Source organism: Lagenorhynchus albirostris, chromosome 7 (genome assembly GCF_949774975.1).
Source record: "Lagenorhynchus albirostris chromosome 7, mLagAlb1.1, whole genome shotgun sequence".
In the NCBI taxonomy this organism is placed as follows: Eukaryota; Metazoa; Chordata; class Mammalia; order Artiodactyla; family Delphinidae; genus Lagenorhynchus; species Lagenorhynchus albirostris.
In genome coordinates, this window is record NC_083101.1 from 46,560,316 (window position 1) to 46,573,996 (window position 13,681).

General features: G+C 36.7%; 1 long non-coding RNA gene across 1 annotated transcript; it reads right to left on the reverse strand.

Annotated features, from left to right (window-relative positions):
* Positions 1–2,358: 2,358 nt before the first annotated feature.
* On the reverse strand, positions 2,359–12,532 carry LOC132522870 (uncharacterized). Its single transcript, XR_009541365.1, has 3 exons — positions 12,404–12,532; positions 9,179–9,384; positions 2,359–2,460 (listed from the first exon to the last, which is right to left on the reverse strand). It is a non-coding gene; the product is annotated as an uncharacterized LOC132522870 (long non-coding RNA).
* Between the last annotated feature and the right edge of the window lie 1,149 nt (positions 12,533–13,681).

Sequence of the window (13,681 nt, forward strand, 5' to 3'; positions counted from 1 at the left end):
ATACTGTATGCTAACACATATATATGGAATTTAAGGGAAAAAAAACGTCATGAAGAACCTAGGGGTGAGACAGGAATAAAGACACAAACCTACTAGAGAATGGACTTGAGGATTTAGGGAGGGGGAAGGGTGAGCTGTGACAAAGCAAGAGAGAGGCATGGACATATATACACTACCAAACGTAAAGTAGATAGCTAGTGGGAAGCAGCCGCATAGCACAGGGAGATCAGCTCGGTGCTTTGTGACCACCTAGAGGGGTGGGATAGGGAGGGTGGGAGGGAGGGAGACGCAAGAGGGAAGAGTTACGGGAACATATGTATATGTATAACTGATTCACTTTGTTATAAAGCAGAAACTAACACACCATTGTAAAGCAATTATACCCCAATAAAGATGCTTAAAAAAAAAAGAACAGTAAGCTGAAACCCATTCGATTGATCTTCACTGCTCAGGGCTGGGAGTTATTCTTTTGTAAAGAAAGAGTGAAAGGGCAGAGACAGGAGTGACAAGAGGTTGGGTTAAAGGAAAATTTTTAAAGACTTTAGAAATAGAGGGAGAAGATTGGGATTAAGTTGCCATACTGTGATGAGTGGGTCTTTGGGGTGATTGAAAGATAGATGAAGAGGATTTTTATGTTGGGTTTTGTGTTATGAATGGAAATCTTCTCTTCCAGAGGATTCAGTAAAAATTAAAGAATCTCTTTCCCAATTAGAGATGATTTTTCTCAATAAAATGCTGAAATGGGCCAAAGAGTGTCCAGTTTCATAGGTTGTTCTGACTTTTAACAAGGTATTTTAATTATCTAGAAAAAAAAAGTTAACCAGACATCATTTTGCTATACAAAGCCAATAGGAAAACAACAAATAATGATTGATCAATGTGGTCAATCACTTAAAGAAAATTCTCAAAATAACAGACTGGGATCAGAACATATATTTCAGCAAGGAATGCTTCCACTTAGAAGTATCAGAAAGCATGTCTAACAGGAGCTTAACAATGGTGGGATGCTTTTCTTACATCACAAGAAATCTGAAAATAAGCCTCTGTTGGCATTTGTTCAGCAGCTCTATGATGGCAGACCTAGCACCTCTGTTACTTTCTTTACTTTTCATGATTGAAATGTGTCTGCCACTTAACAGTGGCAGGTCCTTGAGATGAGAGAAAAACTGGTTTGATCCTTCTAGCTTATGGCAAAGAAAGAGGATGACATAGGAAGTAGAGTGGCCCCCAAAAGGAGGCTTGGGGAAGACAGCAGAAAGGCTTTTGTGTAGTTCAGTGTTACCTACTTCAAGTTTGATTTCTAGGGGTGTCCCACAGAGAGCAATATTTTTGTTTTTTAATGATTCTCCTGTGACTATCCTCACTATTCAGATATTTCCAATTAGTCTGGTTAATACCAGATTGAAACCAGAGTCAGGAAATAAGGATGTATCTGGGCTCTGAGGCATAACTTACTCCTTCTATCCACCGTCTTCCTGAAGTAAAAATCGTTTCACAAAGCAGTATCGATATAAGCAATTTGGCATATATTTGTACCACTAAAAATCTCAGGTGCTTTAATTCTAAAAATGAGCTGTCTTTTGGATAGTAACAGAGGGGAAAGTTGTATCATCAAGGACTCTATTGGCTGTATGAAGTAGCTAGTATATTTTATAATCTTAAAATCTCTAACAACGTAAAGAAAAGGAAGGTTTTTTTGTTTGTTTGTTTGTTTGTTTGTTTTTGCGGTACGCGGGCCTCTCACTGTTGTGGCCTCTCCCGTTGCGGAGCACAGGCTCCGGACGCACAGGCTCAGCGGCCATGGCTCACGGGCCTAGCCGCTCCGTGGCACGTGGGATCTTCCCAGACCAGGGCACAAACCTGTGTCCCCTGCATCGGCAGGCGGACTCTCAACCACTGCACCACCAGGGAAGCCCCGAAAAGGAAGTTTTGTAGGGAAAGATTGAGTTTAATGTGGGTCATGACTCAAAATTTTTATATTTCCACCTGGATGGAGATTTGAAAACTTGACAGATTTCCATCAGAATAAAGTCAACATAACTTATGCCACCTACTTAAATGTGCCTTCGAGCATGTTTGAAATAATGCAATAGATTATAGCTTCCAGCATCCCTCATTTTGTGTAGCACCACCTTTCTCTAATGTGCTGTTTTGGTGGCTGGAGTGGCTCTAGTCAGTCCCTGTTCAATGAATATGAGCATCTTTTCTCTGAGACATTACAACCCTGGGCCATAATGAGGAAGTATTCATTAGAAGTGTTTTTATTTTCCTTACTGTGTGGGATTTATTACTGATCTCTCATTTAGGGTTGGTCTGAGAGTAGACCTTGATCACTTCCAGATACCTTCCCATGAACGTTTTTCACCTGAGTTTACTTGTCTCTTTTGAAGTTGAAGAGCTGGGAGTGCCCTGGATGGATAGATTTGGCATCAACAAAAAGCTGTTTTTTCAGGTGGCGCACTGTAAGGAAAGAAAAGAATACAACTGTGGAAAAAGGTATTTTGTTATACAATATGCAAATATTTATATTACCTTGTAGAACAGGTTTGATAAAACACACCCCAAACCAAGAAGAATAACATACACATAGCCTATTCTTCCTACTAATTCTAGCACCATAAAGAATGTGTTTCCATTTCCTTATCATTACAGAGGGTAAAAAAAAGTTTTTGGTGCTATACTGATAAAATTGAAAGATGACAAGAATTGCTATAATCCAAAAATGGTAAGAATAGGAATAAATCATATACAAAGAGGTGTTCTAATATATTAAGCCAACAGAATATAATGTTTTCCAAAAATGTATATATTCTTTTATTTATTATTGATAATGATGAGGATGAAAGTAATAATAATAGCTACTTTTTATTAAATGGCTTAATAAATATCTAATGACATGAATTTTATTTATTTTTTAAAACCACTTTATTTAGGTATGATCGTCATACAAAAAGCTGTAGATATTTAATGCATACAACTTGATGAGTTTGGGAATAAGTTTTCACTTGTGAAAACATCACCACAATCTATGCCATAAACATATCCATCACTATCCAAAGTTTCCTCATATAAATTTCAATTTTACATTAGCCCATTTAATCCCCACACCAACTTTAAGACATAGGCATTTCTTTTACTCTGAAAGGAGTGATTGTTTGCCTCAGGTCAAACTCATTGAATGTTGTAGAACTAGGAATGAAACTCAGGTTTTCAATACTTCAAAGTATAATTATTTAACACCTATTATTTTTTTTGTCTCTCAAACTTTAGAATGTATCCAAAGAAAATACTTAAAAAAAGAACAAATATGCATATATACCTGCATTTATATGTATATATATGCAGGCATATTTCAGCATTATTCATAATAGAAAAAATTTTGAAGTCATTAAAATTAATGAAGAGTGTATCAGTAAGTAAAAATGCTTATAGTAGGATGATGAATTTTAAAAGCTCATTGTAAAAAAGATAGGTGACCCACAGCAATAAACAATAACTCTACTTCTGTGGATAGAGATTTAGAGATGTATAAATAAAAGAAAAACATTTATGAGGGTGAAGTATATACAAGGCATTTTAAGATATCACACAGGGCTTTCACTGTTTTATATGTGGACAATGGATCAAAAATAGATATAAAGGCTAATTGTCTTCTTTTTTTTGATGGACTGATTTATTTATTAAAATTTTATACAATTTTTAAAAGTTACTTTCCATTTACAGTTATTACAAAATATTGGCTACATTCTCTGTGTTGTACAATACAACCTGGAGCCTATCTTACACCCAGTAGTTTGTACTTCCCACTCCCCCACCCCTATATTGCCCCTCCTCCCTCCCCACTGATAACCACTAGTTTGTCTCTGTATCTGTGAGTTTGCTTCTTTTTTGTTAAATTCACTAGTTTGTTGTATTTTTTTAGATTCTACATATAAGCAATATCATATAGTATTTATCTTTCTCTGACTTATTTCACTCAGCATAATGTCCTCCAAGTCCATCCATGTTGCTGCAAATGGCAAAATTTTCTTCTTTTTTATGGCTGAGTAGTATTCCATTTTGTGTGTGTGTGTGTGTGTGTGTGTGTGTGCATGTACCACAGCTTTTTTATCCATTCATCTGTTGATGGACACTTAGGTTGCTTCCATGCCTTGGCAATTGTAAACAATGCTGCTATGAACATTGGGGTGCATATATCTTTTTGAATTAGTGCTTTTGTTCTTTTTCAGCTATATACCCAGGAGTAGGATTGTTGGGTCATATGGTAGTTCCATTTTTAGTTTTTTGAGAAACCTCCATACTGTTTTTCACAGTGGCTGCACCGATTTACATTCCCACCAACAGTGTATGACGGTGCCCTTTTCTCCACATCCGCCCCAGTATTTGCTATTTATGTTCTTTTTGACAATAGCCATTCTGACAGGTGTGAGGTGACATCTCATTGTGGTTGTGATTTGCATTTCCCTGATGATTGGCGATGTTGAGTATCTTTTCATGTGCCTGTTGGCCATCTGCACTTCCTGTTCGGAAAAATGTCTATTCAGTTCTTCTGCCTGTTTTTTAATCAGGTTGTTTGTTTTTTTGATGTTGAATTATAAATTATATTTAAAATTTCCAAGTTAGTTTAAATATTTTCATTTCTTATATATTATGAGACTAATAAAAATATTACGACATATCTTATAAATTATCATATTGAAGATCTCTGATTGTAGGTAACAATGAATTCTTTGCTTTGTATTACATTGTGAGAGAATATATTAAACGAAGTTGATGATGTAATCATTAATACTAAAAATAGAAATAAAATATTTTCTCAGTGCTAAGGTAGCTTTTCTCTTTCACATTTTAACTTTTTTGAAATTGGGATGCACCTTGTAATCTATGTAAATATTTAGTGCAGGTTATGAGACATAATTTTTTATAACATATGAAATATTATATCAAGTAAACCTTTGGTATATGTTAGACACTGTACTTGACTTAAAAATGGTATGAAGTGAGGCAAAGATCATAACAAATTTCTACAACTAGACACATTAGTAACTAAGACTAAAAAGCAAAACCTTGAACTAGCTAATAACTTTTTTTATAAACAGGAATTTTGGGGAGGCTATAATTATAGCACATTGGTATGAGTAAAAACTCAAGGCAGGAATCTTTGTCTGGTTCATGGATATAGCCCTCAAATCTAGTGTAGCAGCTGGCATGACTCAAAGTGTAAATGTTGAATGAATATTTGAGCTTCTCAGAATTTTACAAAGTTCTAAATATTTAAGTCAAATTAGATAACAATGGCAAGTACAAATATATATCTTTTGTACCAGGCCAAGTTCTAGGTGCCCTTCTCATATGAACTCACTTATACTTGTCAACCTTATAAAGTAGCTGTTGTTTTTATTCCCATTTGATAGGTGAGGAACCAGAGGCTTTAAGCAACCTGCCCAAGGTCACACAGCTAGTAAATGTTGGAACTGGGATTTGAACTCAAGCCAGATATCTCTGAGCTCTGTGCTCTTCAACAGTGCACTACACTGCCTCTGTAGGATTTTAAGGATTATCTAATCTATATTCAAACCTCACCTGAGGTCTCCAGCATTACTGACACAATTTGTTAGATTAGATCTTTATTCTTTCAATTCCCAGTCTCACATTTCTGCCTACTACATCAAAGGCGAGGCCGACAATCCAAGCATGGGGATTGGTGGTGGTGGTGGTCTTTGTGATTAAAGGTTAGGTGTTTTGCAGTTTTAAACAAATAATAAAATTACTATAATAGTATTTAACTATTTTTTGCTGCCCTGCGAGGCTTGAGGGATCTTAGTTCCCCAACCAGGATCAAACCCGTATCCCCTGAAGTGGAAGTGCAGGGTCTTAACCACTGGACTGCCAGGGAAGTCCCTGTTTGACATGATATGGCTCAGGTTAAGCAAAAGTTGTTGAACAAAAATCAAAATAGTATTGATTTGGAGGTTACATGGTAAAATTAGGACAAGATCCCACCTATAATAAACAAAATCAAAGTGTAGGAGTTGCCAATAATATTAATAGTAACTTTAAGATAAGTTCATTATCATAGAATGAGTTTTTAGCAAATAATTATATCAATACACATACAAAAAACTTATGAATAATGACTCCATTTAAACAGAGCTTATGCTTCTGTTACATGTTTCTTATTAAAATGTATTTTGCATGCAATTTTAAAGAATTAAATGAAATTATTCAATAACTCACCTTCCTTTTTGATAGCAGAGTGTTAGCAAATAAGACCCAACTTAGCTTTTAAACAACATATACTGCTGTTTATCTTGATTAATAAAAGGTTTAGGTTTAAGGCATCTTTCTTTATACCTCAAAATGCAATTATAAGGCACTATAATTGTGTCAGACATCGTAGTAAATGCAGAATCGATATCAAAGCCACAGTGGGGATATGTGGACAGATTCTGTTTATTCCCCAGTCAGCTTCTTAATGATTCAACCTCTTAATCTCTGTGCGTTTCCTGATATTCTAGACAGGTGACAAGACCACTACCTAAGGCTCCCAGAACATTCTGCTGTAGGCCAGGCCCAACCAGGTCAGAGAAGAATGGCAGGCTCTTCTTAACATAAAAATAACAGATTCTTTGAATGACATCAGCGCCTTTAGCACATGGTGAAATTAGGCAAGATTTTGTTCTCAAGTGCAGACCATGAGAATGAGGAAAAGGAAACTTATCTCTGAGAAGAGAATAATCCCACGTACTTGGCGTATACCAGCCACTGGGCAAACAGCTGATTGGAGGAGTAGTTTAGGAGAAGAGAAAATTACATGGGAATTAGAGTCAAAAACTTGGGTTCAAATGTCAAATTAACCACCTTTTAGTAGTGTGAGCCTGAAGAAGTCTCCCATCTTCCCTAGGTAATGATTCCTACACCAGTAAAATTTGATTAGTAAAACCAACTGTGAAGATAATTTTTGAGAATTAAATAAGAATATGTCTAAGTGTTTAATATAGGGCCTGTATGTAGTAGATGATAAAAATTTTTAGATGAATCCTGAAAACATCATGTTAAATTTTTAAAAGTTGGTTTATATGTCATATGGGCCTTTCTTCTCCTACGTTTTAATTTTTCCATTTTTCTCTCAATTTTTGCAGATGACAAAGGATGTGCACCAAATGCAACATAAAGACAAATAATCAAACAAATGGGGCTTATGAGAAAAGAAGAGAAGATGAAGGATGTACACGTTTTCTATCATAGCTATGCTATGGTACGTAAGTGCTAATAATCTACCATTGACCTAATTTATTTTCTTGCATTATAACCCATTTTCTGTTAAAAAATTATAATAATATGCACTATCACATGTCTTATGGTACTCTTTCTTAGGTATTAATTTATCTGATTGACGTACTCACATATTTAGCAATCAAAATCTATAGTTTTTATTTTGAGAAAAGATACCACTGATGTACAGGTCCTCACAGAAAATGAATTTGCCTTTGCACCCTCATGCTGCAGAGGCAGGTGACAGCTCCCCCTACTGACCAACAGTGAAGAGGAAACTATGTACATCTGGTCATATGTGCATATGCTAAAAGCTACTAAGAACTTAATTTATGGGTCTATAGGTGGGAAGACATCTAGACAAATACACGCACACATATGCATGCAAGCACACACACAAAAACGCTATCTGCATGCATGCACACACAAAAAATTCACGTTTTCACTCCTGTCCCATATGCATAGGCTTGACAAACGCTGAGCATATGGAGAACCAGCTGACAGAATTGAACGGCATCTTCTTTTTGTGCATAGCAGGAGTGCAATCCAGGTGGACTAATGTAGGCATTTAATAACAGCTACGTAAACCTGCATCCCAGGCACCAAGACATTATTTATTTATAAGTCATTTATGTTTAATGCCTCAGAGTCTGAATGCACAAACCATCTACCATTATAGAAGTACTGGTGGGCAATACAATGCATTAGAGCTATGTACAATGCACAGTTTAGTATCAAAACCTTTCTACACTGTAGACTTTTACAAAACTATTAATGCCATCAAACACTAAGCACTTAAGACACCATTTTTTTTTTCTGCTACCACATTAGGAACATCAATGGACAGTCCATTTCAACTTGCAGCATCCATCCATTTCTAGTATGAAATTAATTTTCTGCTTATACAATAAACTTTATCTACACAGTTCTCTTGATTTTGATCCATAGCTGCAAAGGCACTGTACCTCAGCAGATCAGTACATCAGACAGTATTTTAATTTCATCCAGTTATGAGGTACTCAGGAATCAATGATGCCTGCATTAAGTTTAACTATTTTTTTCATATTCTTTTATTAGTTTCTAACTGTGTCAGACTCTTTTTAATTTATTGAACTATTCAATCAATGTTCATTAGACATCTACTCTGGGCCAGGCAGTATGCTAAGTGCTGGGTATGCAGCAATGAGCCAACCAAACAAAATCTCTTCCTTCATGGAGATTACATTCTAGTGGGGAGAAATGAATGTCCTCAGTAATTCACACTCAGTCTCTGTCTTCAGTGTATAAAATGTTTCATATAAGTAACAGTGAGTATTCATCATTCCCTTAATGAAGTTTGGAAATGTGAGTTTTGATTGTCTTATGATGGCCTAGACACTGTAGTCGACCTGTTCTTTAATAAACTTCTGGCTCTATTTCTAGTTTGTTGCTGATGTTTTTAAATGGGCCCCAAAATGCTAATAGATAGACACCTTGTGAAAATCAGATATTGTGAAATAAAAAATGTGAAATCAGTGGTGCTTACGATATGGAACGCAGTGGGAGATGTGCGTGCATAAAAGAACTTACTACTATTTCTTTAAGACCTTGATCTTTTTCCAGTGTCCCAAAATATAAGCCACCTCTATCACTAAATTTATCATTCTTCTCATTTACAGGGAGTTACAGAAACGCTAAATAAAGCATGATTTGCAAAATCCCCATAAGCTTTGAAAGAGCAGGAAAGATCATCAAAACAAAAATGCCTGTGTACAGACCTGAGTGGGGTTCACGTTTAAGGTTACCTTCTGTTAAAGCTCTGTTTTTAAGCTACTCAGATTAGCTTGTTGAAGCCAAAAGGTAACCTTTCAAGACTGATACGTTTATTAAGTCAAGACTTGGCCACAGAAGACAGTTGTGTTACCTTTTAGCTCCCGGCTGGTGTTGATTATCACTGGGCTGAAAAGTGACTTGCTAACCATGCCCAAGTGCAGGGGAAGCATGTGATCCAGAGTTCCCAGCTACTCTTCTTGTTCCTAATACCAGCACAGTGCGAGGTGGGTGGCCTTGACCATTACTGTCTCTCTCTACAGTAAGGGGTTTGTTGAGGTTTTATCCTGTAGAATGTGCCTGAGTAGTAAGGAGAAGAGATTATATTTAGTTAATGTACTTTTATGGATTCTTTCTCATGTCTCTATAGAATGACCATGAGAGGAAAATAAAGATACCAAAGAAATATTTGAAGCAGATCATGACCAAGTAGTACAGAAGAACAAACACTGGTAAGGTCCAGTGAAGGTAATGTCGGAATGTAAACTGTTCCCTAGAAATGTAATTCTATATAAAATACTAAATAGGCCTATAGAGATAATTCTAGCTAGTACTGGAGAGCAAACAGCTTCTTTTTAATATTAAACATCTTTCCTGCTATTATCCACACATTTCTTCTCTTCTTCCTTCTGCTGTTTGTATTCTTGGTTGGTAGAAGGGAAATGGTTCAAAACTAGTTGCAGTCATCTTCTTTAAGTAAGGTAAAATGCAATGGATAAATTGCGCTAAAGAATAATGACTGGCCTGCAGTTACTCCACTTTTTTTTTTGTTTGCAGAAAACTACTGCAATCATGTATTTAATCACGTATTTACATTTTTAAAAGTCTGAAATGGAGTTGTAGATAATTTGTAGAATTCTATATCCTTTCAAGTGTCAACATTGATATTTGGTCCCTTGGAAGAGGAAACAGAGCTTTCACAGCCCCAACTCACTTTGGAAACTTCTTCACACTCTGAGACTTAGGACACACCATGAGAAACACGAGGGGAAAATTAGAAGGCTGGACCTCGGGGAATCGGCTGACTAGTTCTTGGTTTTCTCACCTGAGTCAGTACAAGAAGTTTTTCTCCTTAACTATAATCTTAATTTTAAATGTTTCTCATACAATTACAAAATTAACAGTGTACTTGACTAAAAAGCAAAGTTATTTTTCTCTTGAGTTGCTTTTCAAACTTCAGTTTTGGGGAGTGAAGACTATTCATTTGCTATTGTAGTTTTAACAAATAACCACAAATTTAGTGGCTTAAAAATACACAAATTTATTACCTTATTCTGCTGGTCACAGGTCCCAAACAGCTCTCACTGGGCTAAAATAGAGGTGGGTAAGCTCTAGGGGAAAATTCATTTCCTGCTTTTTCCAGCTTCTAAAGCTGCCCATATTGCTTGGTTTGTGCTTCTTCCTCCAACTTTTTTTCTTTTGTCACCAAGTGTAAGCCTTTTATTTTAAATTTAGTATATGACAGGGATTCATTTTCTCTCCAGAAATGTGATGCTAAATATTGACCATTTGAAACCTAATAAGGGCTTCGCTGGTGGCGCAGTGGTTGAGAGTCCGCCTGCCGATGCAGGGGACATGGGTTCATGCCCCGGTCCGGGAAGATCCCACATGCCGTGTAGCGGCTGGGCCCGTGAGCCACGGCCGCTGAGCCTGCGCGTCCGGAGCCTGTGCTCCGCAACGGGAGAGGCCACAGCAGTGAGAGGCCCGCGTACCGCAAAGAAACAAAAACAAAACCAAAAAAACCTAATAAGATGCTGAGTGGGAAAGATTAATAATTCAAATGCATTAACATTGCAAATGTCTCTGAATGTTGCAGGCTGCCATCATAGCATGTATTTTATTTGACTCCATGGTACCATTACGCTAGCTGCCGCTCTAAATTCTTCCTCCATCTTTGAAGCCAGCAATATAGTATCTCTCTGACACTGCTTCTGTTGTCACATCTGTCACGTCTCTTGTCTCTGACTTTCCTCTTCTGCCTCTTTCTTCCACTTTCAAAAACCCTTGTTAGGGGACTTCCCTGGCCATCCCGTGGTTAAGACTTTGCCTCCCAATAGGGGGTTGTGGGTTCAATCCCTGGTCGGGGAGCTAAGATCCCACATGGCTTGTGGCCAAAAAAACAAAACATTAAAAAAACAGAGGCAATATTGTACAAATTCAATAATGACTTTAAAAATGGTCCACACACACAAAAATCTTAAAGGGACTTCCCTGGTGGCGCAGTGGTTAAGAATCCCCCTGCATTGGCACGGGGTTTGATCCCTGGTCTGGGAAGATCAAACCATGGGTTTGATCCCTGGTCTGGGAAGATCCCACATGCCACGGAGCAACTAAGCCCGTGAGCCACAACTACTGAGCCTGTGCTCTAGAGCCCATGTGCCACAAATACTGAAGCCCACATTCCTACAGCCCGTGCTCTGCAACAAGAGAAGCCACCGCAATGAGAAGCCTGCACACCACAAGGAAGAGTAGCCCCTGCTCGTCACAACTAGAGAAAGCCCGCTCAGCAACGAAGACCCAATGCGGTCAAAAATAAATAAAATTAAAAATAAATAAAAAATTTAAAATGTTTTGAATTCAGAACACAATGATAAAGAAAAATTTATTTTAAAAAATCTTAAAAAAACAAACTCTTGTGATGGCATTAGACCCACCCAGATAGTCCAGGAAAATCTCCTTAATTTAAGCAACTGATCAGCAACCTTAATTTTATCTGCAACTTTAGTTCTCCTTTGCCTTGAAACCTAACATATTCACAGGTCTGGGGGATTAGGACATCCAATGAGAGGACATCTTTCAGATGCCACTATTCTGCCTACCACAGAGACAGTAGGTGAGAAGTATTTAATTTCATAATAAAAAGTCAGTTGATAAACACATATAGTGAAACTTGAATTAAATCTTTCAACCTCACCTCCAGATTATGGGGTGATTTAATAGCTTACTTTGGTCACCTACTAACTGACCAAATACTACAGCTGAATGGATCATCTCTATGTTAATTCACTCAATTTATATTCTAGCATTCAGATATAATTTTAATAATATTCTCTAGAAATTCACTTAAAAATTTTTGAGACTATAACTGATTTTGAAGTATCTTTTTTTTTGTCTCAAAAACAATCATATATAAAGATAACAATGTTTAAATAATGGAAAATCCATTGTTCTGCCCTTCTCCTTTTAGCTTCTTCCAATGTATATAGGCTCTGATGAAGAAAAATGACAAATTTATGGAAAGAAAGAACATTTCCTTCAGCAAGCAAAGAAAATGGAAAAATAGAAGAGAGAAAAGGTAGGTTGAACAAGTGTACTTTACCATTCATAGTTTGGGCCTGATGGAGTTTCAGTTCGAAGCTTTTATTGTATCCTTGCTCTGTCATGGCTCAAAGTTTCATTTGCAGTTTTTGTGAATAATAACCCATCATTTTTTCAATCACAATTTATGAAGCAAAGTGCTAGATTCTAGGATTGTAAAGAGGAACGAGACAGGGTGAAGGCATAAAGACATACAATTTCAGTGCAGTAAGGGAAGTATGTTAAGAGAGATATTTGTGGATTATTTAAGGGAGCACTAAGAAAGTGTATCTAACACATCCTGGAGAAGAAAAACAAAGACAGATTCAGGAATAACTTCCAAGCAGATAAATGCCTGCGCTGAGTACTAAAACATACAGGGTAGAAGTGGAGCACACATTCCACGCTTAAGGAAAACCATGAAAAGACATGTGAGGAAGCCCCTAGTGTAGCAGGAACTCTAAGCGTCTCCTTGTCACCATGGTCAACTTCTTTCCACTCTTCAAGATACACTTCACAAACCATCCCCTCTGAGAAATCATCCCTAACCAGCCTTATGTAATCAAACCTCATTACCATAGCTCCCTATTTACTTCTTTATTGGTATTTACTACAGTCTTTAATGATGTTAATGCATGTGTTTAGCATTTTGCTTCTTTTCTCCCTCACTAGAATGTATAATAAACTCTACCAGACACTATCTCATCAGTTCATTTTTCTAAAGTTTTTCATTAATGAAATATCTGCAGTGATTTTAATGATAATTTCTTGTAAGTTTCTTCCTTATTCTTCCTCTTTCTTCAGCTGCCCATGAATTGCAAGAAATCAGAGTGGAGCTGGGAAAAAGTCCAGAAAAATCTGAAACTTGCACATGGCCATCCAAATGCAACAGTGTCCCCAGGGAAGATGATTTCCTGGGATTTGGATGTAGACACAGAACAAGAGAGTATAAACAAGCTTGGAAATGTAATCCTTTCTCACGGCTTTAGAATAACTAAAATAATTTTTAACAACATTAATTTGGTGACCTTCAAGTAAATATCCTTCCGATATTTAAATTTGTAATGCAAGACAGTGTATAAAAAAATTGAAAACATCATGTTGCTTGACATCCAGAAGGAATACATTTGAAGGCATTTATTTCATGGATACCCAAATGTATATATGCCATTTTCTTTTAGATGTCTACTTTTTTTTTTCTCTCAAAAGACTTTTAAAAAATCACAACGTCATGTTGAGAGGTAGGTTCTGGCTTTTAGGTAAAGTGCATTATCTAGCTAAGTGACTAAATTCATACTGT